An 18,228-nucleotide genomic window follows, 5' to 3' on the forward strand; every position below is an offset into this window, starting at 1 on the left:
CACAGTCATAATGAACACAGGAGTGCTAATATCTCTTTCAGATTCTGATTTCAGTTGTTTTAGCTGACTCCCCAGAAGTCGGATTCCTGGGTCCTATGGTAGTTCTATTTTTTATTTTATTGAGGAACCAAGATACTGTTTTCCATAGTCACTGCTCCAGTTAGTATTTTCACCATCAGTGTGTGAGGGTGCTAATTTCATCCTGGCCAAGACTTGTCATTTGTTTTTTCTAGAATAGCTATCCTGAGGTGAGATCTCATTGTGGTTCTGATTTGCATTCCTCTCGTAATTACTGATATTAAGAATTTTTTTTGGTTGGGTGTTTGTATGTCTTCTTTGGAGAAACATCTATTCAAGTCCTTAGCCCATATTTTAATTGGGTTATTATTTTTTTAGTATTGAATTGTTCATTTTCCTCTTTTTCTCCTTCCCAACTAACCAGTCCTGTGCTCCATATAAACCATTTGATAAACTCATGGGTTAAATGTGGTATGCTTGTGGAAGCATACCAAGAACTTGAAACATCAACCAAGAACCTGGGGGGCCTCAGGGGGACCCCAGGCTCTGAAAAGTATGAGGAAAAAATCCAGATGGACTGTGGCCCAAAGAGGCTCTGAGAAATGGGGGCTGGGGTAGTCAAAAGCATGGTGAACTGGGTTGAATAACATTTCCTCCCAAATTCATGTCCACACGGAAATGGTGAGTGTGACCTTATTTGGAAGCAAAATTTTACAGATAAAATCGAGTCAAGATAAGGTCATGTTGGATTCAAGTGGGTGCTAAACATTTGGGCACAGACAAAAATGTCGTATTGAGACGGAGGCAGAGATTGGATTGATGTATTGGAAAACCAAAGACACCAAGGATGGTCAGCAGACCCCAGAAGCTGGAAGAGATTAGGGCAGGGTCTTCTCTAGAGATTTCAGAGAGAGCATGGCCCTGCTGCCAACTTGATTTCAAACTTCCAGCCTCCAGAACTGTGAGAGAATACATTTCTGCTGTTATAAGCCACCCAGTTTATGGTCATTTATTCTGGCAGCACTAGGAAACAAATGCAAATAGTGGGGTCAAAGGAGAATGATGTACAGCAGCTGGCAAACCTCCCAAGTTCACTATTCTACTTTCCCATGGGCCTCCCGTGCACACAACTGCCAGCCAGCTCTGCCCCCAAAGTACTCTCTCTTCCCTAGGTATAGTAAATTTATTTACTAGAACATGTATATGCTAGACTATACTTTGCTATATTACACTGTATTATTAATACATTCTATGTCATCTAAGTTGTAATAACCCATAAACTCTGGGACACACAAACATATAAACTTTGTACCCCAGTGGCTAAGACTCAGCACTCCTAGTGCAGGGGGTCTGGGTTCAATCCCTGATCAGGGAACTAGACCCCACATTGCACAACAAAAGATCCTGCATGCCACAACCAAGACCCAGTACAGTCAAACAAATAAAAATAAATATTTTTAAAAAACATAAACCATTATACACTATGTAATAGTACATATAATAGTAATGGCAGGATGCAATTATATAGGCTGTATGATTATACATCGTATGTTGTATGCCAACTAAGTCATATTATATGCTATGATGTAGTCTCTCACGCTATATGGTAAGCTCGGCTAACATTTTATTCACGTTGCCTTCAGCAGCAACAAGCCCAGGTACCTAATACTGAGTGCCTGTTAGAAAGCATGCATGTTGAGGGCAGGATGATATTGCTCCATTTTTATGACTTATCTCAGAATTTTGATGTTGACCCTCTAAGAGCATCCTGAGGAAGAAACTCGGGTAGCTGAAGGCATTCTAGCAGAAGAATACGGTACCAGACCCACCTCTGCCTCTGATCCACCCTGTGACCTTGAGTCTCAATCTTTGCAATTATAACTTTCAGCAATTTTCTAAAATCAAGCAGCTAATGGAAAATTATCAGCTTAAGACAGTCTTTTTCAAACTCTTTTGGTTTCAGAATCCTTTTGTGCCTTTCAAGATTGTTGAGGATACTAAAGAGCTTTTGTTCATGTGGATTATAGCCATCAATATTTACTATAATTAAAGCTAAAACAAAAAAAAAATAAAGCTAAAACATATTTATTTCCCTCATTCATTAAAATATAATAATAATGACAAATATACTACATGTTAACACAAACAGCATATTTTAATATAAAGAAACCATATATTTAGAAAAAATTTGGTAAGAAGAGTGGCATTGTTAAAGTTTTACAAAATCTTTGACTGACTTAAGAGAAGTCAGCTTCTGCATTCAGTATTTTCCTATTTGTTTGGAGTCTATGAAAAAAATCTGGCCTTACCCAGATACACAATTGGAAAAGGAAGGAGTAATTTAATAGCCTTTTCAGATAATTTCAGATAATTGCAAGTATTTTTCTTTCATACCATACTGAAACTCAACAAGTGGTAGTTTCTTAAAAGTTAGTTGATAGGCGGAATTTGAAACCCTATCAATGAAATTCTTCCATTCTACTAAAAAGAAAAAAAATTCATCTATCTCGCACTTTGAATGGATCTTTTACTCATGAATGGTTTTGTCACATCACAGACTCATCATTTTGAAAATAACATTTTACAGACTTAAATCTTCCAAATGGTCATACATTTTCTCATATGATAGCAAAATATCTCATTCACTAATATCACCGCCAAGTTCATCAGAAAAATTTAAGCAAGGAGAAGCTGTCAAACTGCTAGCGGCAAATACCTATTTTCCAATATTCTCATTTTCTCTTCAAAGTTTGTCTTTTATTATTGGCAATGGATACCGCCAGCTGTCAGTCTTGAAATGACAAACTCATTTCCTTCATTTTCCAGGAAATGTCTGGAAAAACCATGGTTTGTCTGCTGGTTGTCTTTCAGGTAAAAACTGTTCTGTTAGAGAAGCTACTGGTCAGCTCAATTGCACAAGTACTTCTCCTGAGACAATCACTGTGCTTGGCAATGTGGCCAAAGAGCTAAATATGCATTTCCCATTTCATTCACCAGAATGTTTAAAAGATACGTACTCACGGGCTGAGATTTTAATTACATTAGATAACTTTAACAGCTTCGTCAAAATCATTCAAAAATGAGACCGGATCTTTTTTTTTTTTCTCTTCGTGTATGACAACTGTATACCACTTCCTTTATTTGCACTAAAACCCCGGCAGATTTTACCCACAAAATAGCAACCTGAGGGAGAAACGATGACTTTGAAAATAGCGTGACCTCCCAGGATCTCTGAAAGGATCTCAGGGACCCAGGAATCGGTGAACAACATTTGAGACCTTTTGGACTAAGACACTCCACACACAGACCAAGGTACACAGAGCTTCGTCTCCAGACAATAAAGGGAAGCTGATAATTGCCCAAAAGTCATTTGTGGGCACCAAGGTCCAGAAGAGAGAAGAATGATTCAGAGAGGACCACAAAAGAAATAGCAAGATGAGGAGAGATGACATTCAAGCTGGACAGATGTCGTGACACTTATCAATTTATTGTTTCCCAGCTTCAAAGGCACCCTTCAATAAACGTTGGGTGAGAAATGATGGGAATTCCTTTCAGCATTTCTAAAGTGAGCGTGGAGGTAGGGTTTCCCTGGAGAGAGCATGGGAGGGACCCTGCAGAAAGAAGGGGCTCTCCTGATGCCTCTGGTGTGGGCCGGGGGGTCAGGTCTCCAGCCTCAAGCCAGGAAGTGATCCCTCTGGCCTCTGCAGCCTCACCTGCTGATAACCTTTCTGCAGCCCTCTGAACACAGAATTGAAAGCCCCCATGTCACCTGCATACAGCCTGCCTGTGGTCTAGACGGCCTCACAGATCTGCTACTTACTCTGCAAGCCCCATGTGGCCTGAAGGTCCCGTGTACCCACCAGTCCCTGGACCCTTCTGCTCACCTAGGCTCCCAGTGCTGATCATCTGTTTTCCTCTTAAACTCAGGAGGGTGGCCCACTGCTTGGCTAGCAATTCCAAAACAGCTCTGGCCTCGCCAGAAGAGTGAATTTCGATGCTTTCTGTGGGCCTGACCACAGCTTCTCCAGTGAGATTTGCACCCCTTCCAAGTCTGCCACCCCTTGGCTATTCTCCTTCAACTCTGGAGTCTACCATATAGAGTGTTCTTATATGTAATGGTTACTCTGGTATCATAATTAATTATCGCTTTATGTTACACTTCTCCCACTAAAACCACTGTGTGGGTTCTCTCTTCTGATTGGAAGACAGACTACAGACTACCCAGACTACAATAGATGCTTAAATGTCTGATAGCTCAAATTGGAAGATTTTTAGGCTATTTAACTATTCCTTTAAAAAAGAATCCCATAAAATTAAGTTCTAAATGAGGTCAAGAAAGAAGCCTGAATTTTCTCCAAGAAATTAAATGTCACATTTCAACTTTCTGTTGCTTTAGCCTATGAAAACTGTCCCTCAGGACTTTAGTGGTTAAACATTCTTTTCAAGTTTCAGATAAAAATTCTACAGCAGTGGGGTTGGAGTTGACTTCAGACATAAAATGATCTAGCTCTTTCTTTTTAGTTGTAAGGAAATAGGCCCAGAAAGGCTAGATCTCTTGCCCATGGTTGCATAGCCTAGACCCATGGCAGAATCAAGGATATAATTTTTTTTTTTGCTGTGCCATGCAACTTGCAAGATCTCAGTTCCTTAACCAGGGATTAAACCCAGGCCACAGAAGTAAAAGCCTAGAATCCTAACCACTAGACCACCAGGGAACTCCCAGGGATATAATTCTTGATTCCTAACTTTTCTCTAGACTAGTTATTCTCTTACAGGAAAGAATGTTGAAGTGACAAAAATGACAAGAAGAGGACTTTGTTTTGATATAAAACAATTCATCTACATAGCACCAAAATGATTCATATCAAATGGAAGAGAAAGAATTTTTCTTTATAGTATTTACTTTCTATATAGTATTTGGATCTGCCTACTTTCTTCATATAAGTCAGATGGTATGCCTTAGTATGATCATCTTTTTAATACCAAATGATCTGTCATTCCAATCATTTGGTTGGTCAGCCTTTCATGATAGAGATGAGACTTGGTGATTTGTGGTCCACTTGAAGAAGGTAACTTCTGCCCTTATTCTTTTTCTCAGCAGTCACATAAGACTTAACTCACTGGGGTCAATGTAGGCATTTTTCATTCAATTGTTGTTCTGTGTTTATTCACTAAGTCATGTCTGACTCTTTGTGACCACATGGACTACAGGATGCCAGGCTTCCCTGTCCTTCACTATCTCTCAGAGTTTGCTCAAACTCATGTCCATTGAGTCGGTGATGACATTCAACCATTTCATTCTGTGTTGCCCCCTTCTCCTCCTGCCCTCAATCTTTCCCAGCATCAGGGTCTTTTCCAATAAGTCAGCCCTTCACATCAATGGCCAAAGTATTGGAGCTTCAACTTCAGAATCAGTCCTTCCAAGAAATAGTTAGGGTTGATTTCCTTTAGGATTGACTGGTTTGATCTCCTAAACAGGTAATAAATAAGTACATTTGAGGCTTCAGAGATTGTCAGCATTTATCTGAAGTTGATTACAAAGGCTGAATAAGCTCTATGCAGAAAGCTGCCTGTACAATGTCACATGAAGAATTTCAGGTGTATTGGTCAGGGGTCTGCAGAGAAATAGAACCAACAGGATTTGTGTGTGTAGAGATCAGGTTTTAGAAAAGGCAGAGGCACCAGAGATCAAACTGCCAACATCCGCTGGATCATGGAGAAAGCAAGAGAATTCCAGAAAAACATCTATTTCTGCTTCATTGACTATGCCAAAGCCTTTGACTGTGTGGATCACAATAAACTGTGGAAAATTCTGAAAGAGATGGGAATCCCAGACCACCTGACCTGCCTCTTGAGAAACCTGTATGCAGGTCAGGAAGCAACAGTTAGAACTGGACATGGAACAACAGACTGGTTCCAAATAGGAAAAGGAGTACGTCAAGGTTGTATATTGTCACCCTGCTTATTTAACTTATATGCAGAGTACATCATGAGGAACGCTGGGCTGGAAGAAGCACAAGCTGGAATCAAGACTGCCGGAAGAAATATCAATAACCTCAGATATGCAGATGACACCATCCTTATGGCAGAAAGTGAAGAGGAACTCAAAAGCCTCTTGAGGAAAGTGAAAGAGAAGAGTGAAAAGGTTGGCTTGAAGCTCAACATTCAGAAAACAAAGATCAGGGCATCTGGTCCCATCAGTTCATGGGAAATAGATGGGGAAATAGTTATTTTTTTGGGCTCCAAAATCACTGCGGATGCTGATTGCAGCCATGAAATTAAAAGATGCTTACTCCTTGGAAGGAAAGTTATGACCAACCTAAATAGTATATTAAAAAGCAGAGACATTACTTTGCCAACAAAGGTCCGTCTAGTCAAGGCAATGGTTTTTCCCGTGGTCATGTATGGATGTGAGAGTTGGACTGTGAAGAAAGCTGACCGCCGAAGAATTGATGCTTATGAACTGTGGTGCTGGGGAAGACTCTTGAGAGTCCCTTGGACTGCAAGGAGATCCAACCAGTCCATTCTAAAGGAGATCAGTCCTGGGTGTTCATTGGAAGGACTGATGCTGAAGCTGAAATTCCAATACTTTGGCCACCTCATGCGACGAGTTGACTCACTGGAAAAGACTCTGATGCTGGGAGGGATCGGGGGCGGGAGGAGAAGGGGACGACAGAGAATGAGATGGCTGGATGGCATCACCGACTCGATGGACATGAGTTTGAGTGAACTCCAGGAGTTGGTGATGGACAGGTAGGCCTGGCGTGCTGTGATTCATGGGGTCGCAAAGAGTCGGACACGACTGAGCGACTGAACTGAACTGAGAGCTAGAGATAGAGACAGAATTGTCTCCATCTGATTTCGGAGGAAGGTGAGTCTAAAACCTTATGGGCTATGTCATCAAGTTGGAGACTTAGGGAAAAGTCACAGTTCAAGTTCAAAGACAATCTGTTGGCAGAATTCCCTCTTCTTCAGACATTGTCAGCCATATTTCTATTAAGGCCTTCTACCGACTGGATGAGGCCCACACACAGGATAGAAGGTCATCTGCTTTACTCAAAGTCTACTCATTTAAATGTGCATCTTATAAAAAAAAAAAAAATCTGCCTGGAAGCAGTCAGCATAATATTTGCCCAAATACCTGACCATGACAGCCTAGCCAAGTTGACACATGCAAATTAAACATCACAACAGGTGAATTTAAAAATATTACTTGAGACAGGTAACCCATCAATTTAGTATGTGTCATCAACACCTTAGCTCGCCAGATGGTTTTTATAAACAGCTGAACATAGTTATGTAAATATCCCCTCCCAAAGGAACTTGTAGGCTCCATGCCCAGAAAGCTACTTGGCTCAAGTGTCTGACTAAGAGAGCAGGGTCCAGAGATACCCTGGACCTGAGTTTCTAGTCTGTTCCGATAATGACTTTGGGCCCAAGGCTGCCTACAACTCAAGGAGTTGAGTAATATTACTGGGCTCAAGGCCTCTTGGGAGCGACCTTCAGCCTGCCCTGAGCTTTATGGCTTCTGCACAAAGCCTGTACTCACCCTCCTGTTTGTCCACACACCCTCCAAGAAAGAACCGCCCCTGCAGCCCAACACCATGCCCATGCCCCCTTTTCAGGCCCCTTCTTTCCATTTCTATGTGTTTTCCTTCCTATTGTTTCATGTCCAAACTATTCACACAAGTGACTTGGTTTCCCAAAATTCTTGCCAGTCCTGCTTCTACTTAACAGCCTTTTTTCTTCTTTTAAAATTTATGTGACTGCATCAGGTTTTAACTGCAGCATGCAGGCTCTAGTTTCCTGATCAGGGATCAAACCTGGACCAGCTGCATTGGGAGCATGGAATCTTAACCTCCGGACCACCAGGGAAGTCCTTCAACACTTTCTTATAAAACAGTTCTCTTTCAGTCACTTTCTGGGACTAAGCACTTTCCCTCCCTCCCATGTTTCCTCCCCTTGCTCTTTCCATTCCTCTCTCCTTGCATTCCTTCCTTCTTGCCTCTCTGACTTACCCTTACTTGACTAGTCTCTTGTCACTAGAACTGTTGTCTGTCTCCTCCTCTTAAAACTCAGCCCTCTGCCTTGTCACCTGCTGCCTCTCCCACACATGCCATTGGTAAAGATGCACGAGACCCTGAGCTCAGAAGAGCCCCACACTTGGCTTAACGCTCTGTGGTTGCTGTCTCGAAATCCTTTTAATCATTTTGAATGAAGGATGCCACCCCTTCACGTTGCAGTGGGCCCCACAAGTTGATAGCCGGTCTACACGTGACTCTTCTGTTCCTCTGCTGACACCTTCCTCTTCCTAACCCTTGCCCTCTCAGCTAATAGCTCATCCCCTACTACATTTGTACACTTTTGAGAACTCATCTAGTCCTGAGAACATGATTATCCTCCCTGAGACTGCAAGAGCTTTGGCTTTTAGGCCCATAAATATACAGTTCACTCTGAGCTTTTAAAAAAGGAAAAGGAAAGAAAAGGAAGAAAGTTGAAATGCTGCAGAGCTTGCTTGGTTTAATCCTTCCTTGTTACTTTTGTCTCTTGTCCTGTCTGAGTCCGTTGTTAATGTATTACCATAGAATTCACCCCATTTCAATTAAATAGTTCCCCAGTTATTAGATATCTGAGGTTTTCTTATTAGTACATCAGACTTACCAATTAGTAAGCACTTAATAATATTCTTATTATTGTTTTTTAATATCAAATGATCAGTCCTTCCAATAATCTAACTGGTAAGCCTTCAACTAGCATGGATGTGACTTGGTGACTTGATTTATTTGGGGTTCTCATTTTATGAAACCCTAGGAACCCAGGAAGGACACAAGAAACCTAAGTTTGATGTGAAGGAAATCCTAAAAAAAAGAGGAGATATATGTATATATATATATATATATAGCTGGTTCACTTTGTTGTACAGTAGAAACTAACAAACATTGTAAAGCAACTATACTCCAATAAAAATTAATTAAAAAAAAAAGAAATGTGAGCTTGATTGCCCTGAGAAGTCTTCCAAGTGACTCCAGCATGCTTCAGAAGACAGGATGATTCTCGTTCATATCATGAACCTACACCAAGCCTTAGAAGGTCCCAAAGTCCAAATCCTCTGTTTCTGAGTTTGACTCTTTCTGCTACATTGACCCCGGGTGTAATATTTAACACAGCTAGATTCTACTGCTTCACAGAGTTCTGCGGTACAGTGTGAAGGGCTGGTTGTAGAGCTGGGCAGATCTGGGTTCAGATTCCAGCCCTGATATCAAACAGCTACTGTGGCAGATTTTATTTTTCCAAAGTGGCTACAGTACAATTTTCAGTCCCATGGGCTCTCCAGTGGAAAAGTCTGTATTTTCCTTCTTGAAACTGGGCGGACCTTTGCGCCAGCTTAGATGCACAGAAGAATGTCATAACATGTGAGTTCTGAGACCGGGTCATTAAAGGAGACGCAGACTCTGCCCGGCCCTCTGTGTCTTCTTTGGGAACTCAACCGCCATGTTGTGAGGAAGCCCAGAGCCCATGAAGAGGCATCACGGAGCGTTCCGGCCGACAACCCCAGCTAAGTGTTCAGCTGACCAGTGCCCTCAACCATCAGACACGTGAATGAGTGAGATTTCAGATAATTCTAGTTCCCAGGCTTTGAGCTGCCCCAAATGACAACCAGAGGGTCATTCCCACCAAGCCAAACAGCAAGTTCATGAACAAAATAAATGCTTTCATTGTTTAAAGGCACTGCGTTAGGGTGGCTTATTATCCAGCAGATAACTTACATACACACTTAGCCTCAGGCTCCTTATCTACAAACTGGGGGCAAGAAACATCTACTTTGTAGGGCTGTTTCATGACTCGATGATAATATGTATAAAACATGATATTTGCTATTGGCATGAGCACAGAAGACAAACATTTAGGAAGAGCTTATTAAACATCGCTATTTATGAAATGCTATGCCTTAGTAAAGAGTCAGGAGATCTCTCTTTGATGCCACAAAGATTCAACAATACCTCTGTGTCCAGGGTTTTGGGTGTGGAGCAATACATTCAATGGAGAAAGCAAATACAGGGAGAACTATGGCCACTGCCCATTGGCCAGAGATGAGTATTCCTAAGCCAGGGAAGGGTCACATTGACCATGAAGGGGAGAATGAAAAGTGATTTGTATTTGGTTAGCTGTTGGTACAACCATGGACACAGGCACAGCAACGTTCCACCACCAAACAATGTATTCAAGTAGCTCAGGAACCAGACTCAAAGGTTTGTATGTAATTCCAGGAAGATGGATGGATGAAGCTGAGGGATCAGGTCTGTGACAGATTCCTGGCAGTTTTCTGCTGAAGCCCAGTGGAAGTCTGTGTTCTCTGAATATCCAGGAACCTTTGCCACAAATGTTGATAACCATCATGCTATTCTTTAGGCCTGATTACGGCTCTCTGTACTTGAATCAGGAGATCTAAACGCTGGAATTCTTCCACTTCAGAAATGCACCACAGTGCAGGAGACCAGAGAGCAATACAAATCTACAGTCTCAAATAAACAGAACTCCTTCCCACATGGGTTTAATTTGAAGACGACGTCTTCTCACTTAAGCCTCCTCTGGAGGATACCAGTCCTTAATGGAGGAAACATGCCTTCAACTTAATGAGCCCACTGTCAAAGTTTTGCTTTCCTCCCTTGACATTTTTTTTATTATTATTCAAGACGCTATAGGAATTAGTTCCAGCTTTTGATCATGCATCCATTCCCCCTTCATGGAATGAGCCCACAAAGCCTATAACCATCCTACAGAACAAGGGTATATCTCAATACTGATTCTCTGACAAAAAGAATGGTGTTTGGAATCCTGTGACAACAGAGATTCTGCCACTGTTCCGCATCCTGCCCTCCGCTCTGGTTGTCTGCATGTGGGTTTTTTTTTAAATTTGTTTTAAATTTCAATTATTTTGCCAATTTTTTTTCAATATTATTTACTTATTTATTTGGCCATACTGCATGGCATGGGGACTGAAATGGGGCCCCCTGCAGTGGAAGCATGGAGTCTTAATCACTGGAAGTCCCTGCATGAAGGTTTTAAATTGAGCATCTTCATATCACAAACTGATCTGCAAAGACTTTAGAGAAATCACAAAATCTGTCACCAAGCCTCTCAGTTGGGTTCAGTGAGCTCTCATCTATCCAAACCTCTCAAATAAGACAGGTTAAATGCCTCGTAGCACTAAAATCGAATCTGAATCATGAGATTTACTAAACAGGGTCATGTAAATCCAGGAACCTTCTGGCACATTCTTTGCTAAATTAGTGTTTTATGTCAGTATATTAGGATTTATAAAGCTCGAAAAGTCTACCCTAAAATTCATTTAATCATGCCACATCCAGGTCCCACACTCAGATACTCTGATTAATTAATCTGGGACAGAACTCAAGTCCGGCAACCCACTGCAGTCTTCTTGCCTGGAGAATCCCATGGACAGAGGAGCCTGGCAGGCTAGAGACAAACACGAACTGAAGTGACTTAGCACACATGGAGAACTCAAGTGATTTTTTTTTTTTAAACTCTCAAAGTGATTCTAATGTTTAACCAGGGCTGGCTTGTTGATGCTTTAAAATTAGGGATAGACAGTACACTCCTCTAGGATATGACTGAGTGACTGAACTGAACTGAACTGAAAGAAACATGATAAAACAGAAAACTGACAAAAGAGCTCCCTGAACCCACATGAGATACAGGGAACCAGAGTCTCAGGAGACACTGGAGCTGCCCTCCCTGCTCTGTTGGCTCCCTATTTGCTTAGCGAACCTGGAAACTCCTTAGGATCAGAGCCGCCCTCTCCCCCTCACCCCACCGCTACTGCTGTCCCTCCCCATCACCAGTCCTTGTCCTGGGAGAAGGGCACCATCTTGAGTCATTCAAGGAATGCGGAACACATTTTGGATGAGGATGTCTGCAGAATCTAAAGTCAAAATAGACACAAACAGAAGCTCCACTCGCCAACTGATGTCTTCCCAGTTGCCCGTCCACAGAGCTCTGCCGGCAGGTCCTCCCTGAAGGTGACAGCATCTGACTGTGTCCAGAAATCCTGCTTCTTGGCGGAAGCTCTTCCATGATGAGATGTGCTCAGCTGCCTTCCTCTCCTCAGGCACTATTCTCTACCGTCTTCTAGCCAACCGTGGCTGGAAACTTTACTTCTGCAACACAGGATTCCATCAAGTCCCATGTCCGGCTTTCCCGGCTTTCCTGGCCATGTAGGAGGCTTTAGCTCTATCTCCAAGCAAGTGCAGTCACCTGGCCATGTGAGGAGCGGGACCAGCATCTTCACTGGGGGCCTCTTGGGTGCTGAGTCTGGCAGGAACAAGACCCTGTCCCACATGGAGGAAGAGATGATGCCCAGGTCATATGCGGAGTGCAAGAATGATAGAACCTGGGTGGAATGCAAGCAGGAAGGAGTGATGGCCCCAGATGGAGGGTCTTCTCTGCCACCATGCAGGAGAAAAATGTTCTATTCACCAAGTACCTTCTGTCCCATAAGCTCCCAGCTCCTGCAGAACTTATTGTAAAATCTGTCATTCCAAATGATTATATCTCCTGCTTCAAAGCAGGGGGTGGGGGGACGGTTTCAAACAGCCTTCCAGCCACAGACGCAGAAACTGAGCCAGGTTTTGCATCGAGGAGAACTCATTTCATTTTCTCTGCATTGAAAATCGTCTGAGCTCACTCACGGCTGAGTTACACGTTCAAGCTCAGGTCAAGCTATAATTGAAAAGAAGTCTGTCTTCTGTAATTCCTGAGGCCCAAAGGGGAAATGAAAAGCTTTTCCAAATGGCGGCCTAAGGCAGGAAATGTTCTATTTATTGTACTCCCATAAAAAAATAAATTGACCCCAGTAATTATACCACACACACAAGAGTCCAGGTCATCAACCAGGAAGCCACAATCTGAGATGGGGGTCTGCGCTTCTCCCCCAAAAGGGAACCGTTCCAAGACCCATCATATTTTCCATCACAAATTCTAGCTACAAGAGACAGATTGCCCATCCTATCTTCTGCCTGACCAGTGGGAGTCACAAGAATCCCTGGGCTGGTGCCAGATGTCCTGCAGGGTAATACGCCTTTGAGAACATCATTGCTTAGTGTCACCTTCTGCAACCTTGCCCATTAGATGAAGGGATGACTGGACAATGTCTAGTCCTGAATTCTTTGTTTCTCTCCATGCTCCCTTGTTCAGCAGTATTAATTGGGCACCAAGAAATTATAAACGACCCTTGCTTGTGAAAAACTGTAATGCAAATTCTCCACTATGTGCTTAGGAGAAAATATTGACTGTGGTCATCATAAAGATACAAAACTGCTCCCAAATTACTCTGAAATAAGTGAGGTGCAGAAGCTTTTCTTTTCTTTACAGACATTTTTCTTCTCCTTTACTGGAACTTTTCTGTACATCTCAGAATTTGGTGTGCTGCTTCTCGGTACTCAAGTCCACAAGTACCACAAAATCGCAGTTTTTGGCTTCTGCATCCTAACACTGAGACCTGACTTATTGGAAAAGACCCTGATTCTAGGAAAGATTGAGGGCAAAAGGAGAAGAGGGCAACAGAGGATGAGATGGTTGGATGGAATCGCCGACTCAATGGACATGAGTTTGAGCAAACTCCAGAGACACTCTTTCAGATCAGCCATTTGGACATGAAGAAGCATTTTCAGCTCTACCAGAGATCACTCAATCCATGGACATTTATGTCACTGTAGACCGTCACCAAAGCATATCATTTGTATTTCCATTTAGTTAGAAGGTTTCGCATAGAACTGTTGCGCCTGTGTGTTAAAAATTGTACTAATGCCATGTCCTCCACACCCCAACCCCCAATATCCACCATTACAAGCCAAGACAAGCTAAAGTCACAATAGCTTCCCTTTACTTGTAAAACCTATCTAAGGAAGGAAACCTGCTAATGTTGGGTTATGTTTAGACTAGATGATGCTAAGCAATGGCCTTCAACAATTTACAGCAGATTGCTGGATCTTATCTAAGGTTTAGAATCAACCCCTTCAAATAACCTTTTGATGGAGAGGCAGAAGAAATGGGGCACAGTTAAAATGTGCTCAGTCGCTTCAGCCAGGTCCAACTCTTTGAAACCCTTTGGACTGTAGCCCATCAGACTTCCTTGTCCATGGGATCCCAGCAAGAATACTGGAATGGCTTGCCGTGCCCTCCTCCAGGGGATCTTCCTGACCCAAGGATCGAACTGGCATCTCCCGTGTCTTCTGCATTGTAGGCAGATTCTTTACCGCTGAGTCACCGACCGGGGAAGCCCAAAGCTAAAATAAGAAGCATCACTTTCCTCTGTGTTCTCCCAAGTGGCTTTTATCACATCTCTCTTTAACAGGATTTCTTTTTACTAAGTCATAGTAGAATGACTGTTTTCTCTTCTCAGTTTTGTGACATAGTTCAGGGCCGGATATAACATTCTAGTTGTTCAAAAATATAGTTTATATGCAAAGACCACAGTCTTGGAGACATAAGGTGGGGCTGAAGAGAAACAAGATCTTAGGAACGATGTGATGTGAGCAGAGGATGTGATTATCCAAGACTGTCTTGCTCTGTCGCATTTGCAGCTCTGGAATTAGCTTTGAGCATGGCATTTCCTCTCAATTGGTTTACCCAAAGGGGAATAAAAGATGGCTTGAACTGGCCTCAAAGGTCTCTCCTCCTCAAGTGGGAAAATAACAGCTGCTCACCTGATTCAAGTTCTCTGTGAAGATCAAATGAGGTACTGTACATGCAAATGCCCTGAAAAGATGGATAAAAAGACTAACATTATGACTCCACTTCTGGTCCTTCTCCAGAAATTGTTAATGGAAGTTCATGTGCCCCATGTACAATGAGGCCAAACAAACTGAGACGATGGAGTCTGGAGCAAAGAAAGGTTTCCTGCAGGGCCACACAAGGAGGTGAAATGACTCAGGCCCTAAAAAGCTCTGAGCCCCCTAAGGGTTTTAGCAAAGCACTTTGAAGGGCCAGGTGGGGGCGGGGACTGTCGCAGGGTCTGTGATCAGCTCGGGCACAATTCTCTAACTGGCTGATGGTGAGGTAACAGTGGTGTAACAAGGGTGCACATTATCAGTCCTCAGGCTCTAGGAGGCCTGGGGCTACATAGTTGTGGTTTTCAAGCAGTTAACCTCTTCCACTTGGTGGTGGGGAGGGTGTTTTCACATCTGCAAAACAACTCAGGAAATGTGGCTCAAATACTGCTATCTAAGTACTTCAGAGAGGAGCTAAAGCAGAGGACAAGAGGGAAGGCCTGTCCTGGGAAGGCCCCATAGCGTCCTGTTCAGTTACGAAATTATAGCTAGAATACGGTGCTGGTAAAGAATGTGCCAGCAATGCAGGAGACCTGGGTTCAATCCCTGGGTTGGGAAGATCTCCGGGAGAAGGGAATGGCAACCCATTCCAGTACTCTTGCCTGGAGAATTCCATGGACAGAGGCTACAGTCCATGGCGTAGGAACGAGTTGGACGTGACTGAGTGACTTTCACTTTCATGGTGCCCGGCAGTTCGACAGTAAGGTAATGAATGTGCACCCAAGCCTCAGCTGAGTCCCATTAAGAATGTCTTGTCTTTCCCACAGAGCTCCCAGCAGTGGCCCTCAAGGGAACAACTGCCTTCACAGGAGGAAATTCTAGGTTGTCTACAGCCTAACTCAAAGTTTGGTCCACGGACCAGCAACATCAGCTTCCTCTAGGAGCTTGGTAGGTATGTAGATTCTGAGAAACTACTCCAGACCTTCTGAACCCAAGACTCCATTTCCAACAAAAACTCCAGGTGATTTATGTCTACCGGTGTTGGAGAAGGCTGGTCTTCAGAATCTTTGGATGTACAAAGGCCTCATACAGCAATAGGGCAAAGACCTTCATGATCCATGCACTAGAGCAGTGATGTCCAGCTTTCCTTTTTGAGCTTAAAAAAAGTACATTTTTGCACATTTGGATTTCCTATAATGCCTGTATACAAAAAAAAAAAAAAAAAAACCTCTACTCTTGTACCTAGGAATCTGGCCCTACCAGGTTCTAGAAATGTGAGTGAATCTCAGCCAAATTTCCAGACCTTGAGCAGAGGAGAGGAACCTGCATGCTTATAACAAAGGCAGCCTGGTGCTGAAAGCAAACCTTACAGCTGAAACTGGAGCCAGGGTTAAATTATTGATTGAAATTCCATGATGTGACTTGTCCAGCAGGAGCCGGCAGAGCATAGAGTCACTGAATATATCATCCCGTGCAGGCCTGATTCCCCTAGAGCCCCCTGCCTCTTTGCCTGGAGTGGGGCAGGGTGCTGGTCAGAGATTGGACCCTCTCCTGAGAGGTGAAGTTATGGAAACCTAACAAGTCTTGGGGGAGGTGACCTCAGCTTTCTGAAGGTGCCACACTGGTGCCCATTGCTGTGTAGAGCAGGCCACCTGCCTGCCTGCAACCCTTGGGACATAGAAAGCTTACACAGAGAAGTACAGAAAAACAAGAAAGCCAACATGCTGAAGCTTTAAAAACTATATCAAAAAAATTTTTTTAAACCAAACAAACACAATTTTCTTCCTGAAAGTCCCCTGGAGAAGGGAATAGCAACCCACTCCAGTATTCTTGCCTGGAAAATGCCATGGATGGAGGAGCCTGGTGGGCCACTAACAAGGTTTCTACTGCATAATGGAAAGAAAAGGTTTCTTGGCCAACCAACATGTCAATGTATAGAAAATGAATTAATTTCTGTCGATAAGTTGTCCTTTTATAATCATGAATACTTTTCCCCAAAAGCAAACTACTGCTAACAAGATGCCCATTGAAAGCGGAATTATTGACTACAGGACAATACAATCATATTTAATGCCACAGTCCACAGATAGTAAAGAGAGCGAATATGTCTTATCCTGCAAAGAATTTCATGGTGGGAAAAAAATGCAAGTCACAAAGTGACGTGAGTAGTATGATCCCTTTTTATTTAAAAAAGAAAAAGCAAAACCCTGTGATACATAAAAACACATAAAATACATAAAAACAGGGCTTTGTTTTTAAAAGAAAAATGTGTGTGTGTGAGAGACAGAGAGAGAAAGGGAGAGGGCAGCACTTAACACTGATGTCTGCAATGTGTGCGCAGTCGCTTCCATTGTGTCCAACTCTTTGAGATCCCATGGACTACAGCCGCCAGGCTCCTTTGTCCATGGGATTCTCCAGGCAAGAATACTGGAGTGGGTTGCCATGCCCTCCTCCAGAGGATCTTCCCAACCCAGGGATCAAACCCGTGTCTCTTATGCCTCCTGCATTGGCAAGCGGGTTCTTTACCACTAGTATCACCTGGGAAGCTCCACCTTAACACTGATGACATCAGTTTTTCTCCAGTAGGAGGCATAGGTGGGATAAGGAAAGTGGAGTCTTCACAGTTTCTTTAGATATGGTTCTCAGACAAGGAAATATCTGAAACCCTTCAGCCAGGTATGTTTCAAAATTTTTAATATTCTGGAATGTAGAAAGGTGACAGGATACATGTCATCCCATCCCATCCTCAGCAGACCCTGGGCACCACCCTGTAATCAAGTCCATTAACCCTTCTGCAGCAAAAAGTGGGATACATAGAGACCACCAACACCTCCAAAAATTTAGGTCAGTTTTGCCTCCAAATTAATTAGCCACAAATTTACTAAGGAACTTTCATGTGTCAGAGATTTTTTAATTTCAAGATTTTGGCCAAAAGATCTGGATCTACATATACCTTCAGGGTCTGGCTTGTCACACTGATCGTCTATTTATAATTTAAACCAACAGGGTAAAATAAAAGAGAAGGGACAAAAGAGAAAGGAAAAATCAAGGGAACCCCTCTGATGTACCCTTGGATACTTGTGCCTCCAAAAGGCTCTGACTTGGGACTTGAGAGTGACCAAGGACACAGCTTTGGTGACACACATCCAGAGAGCAGGTTGACTTGTGCATCTGAGATGTTAGCAAATTCAAGCCTGCTGGCCTGTTGTGAAGCAGACACAGGAGAACACGAAAGATGAAAGAAAATAGTTTTAACAAAACAGAAAACCACTTAGGTGCTAGGGATGAACCAGCTCCTAAGACGTGGTTCCTGTTACTCAATGTGCAACTGAAACCAAAGGCTTTGCACCAAAGTTAAGATGCGTTTTGTGTGAGGTCAACGGGGAATGGCCAACACACATCAATGGCACCCCCAGTGCAC

General features: G+C 43.0%; 1 protein-coding gene across 2 annotated transcripts in view; it reads right to left on the bottom strand.

The window, feature by feature from the left end:
- CLIC5 (CLIC family member 5) overlaps positions 1-18,228 on the bottom strand; it is a 169,582-nt gene that overhangs the window by 57,241 nt on the left and 94,113 nt on the right. The gene's annotated exons all lie outside the window — the stretch shown is intronic.

Source organism: Moschus berezovskii, chromosome 23 (assembly GCF_049115385.1).
Source record: "Moschus berezovskii isolate FMDL1 chromosome 23, NW_MosBer_1.0, whole genome shotgun sequence".
NCBI lineage: Eukaryota > Metazoa > Chordata > Mammalia > Artiodactyla > Moschidae > Moschus > Moschus berezovskii.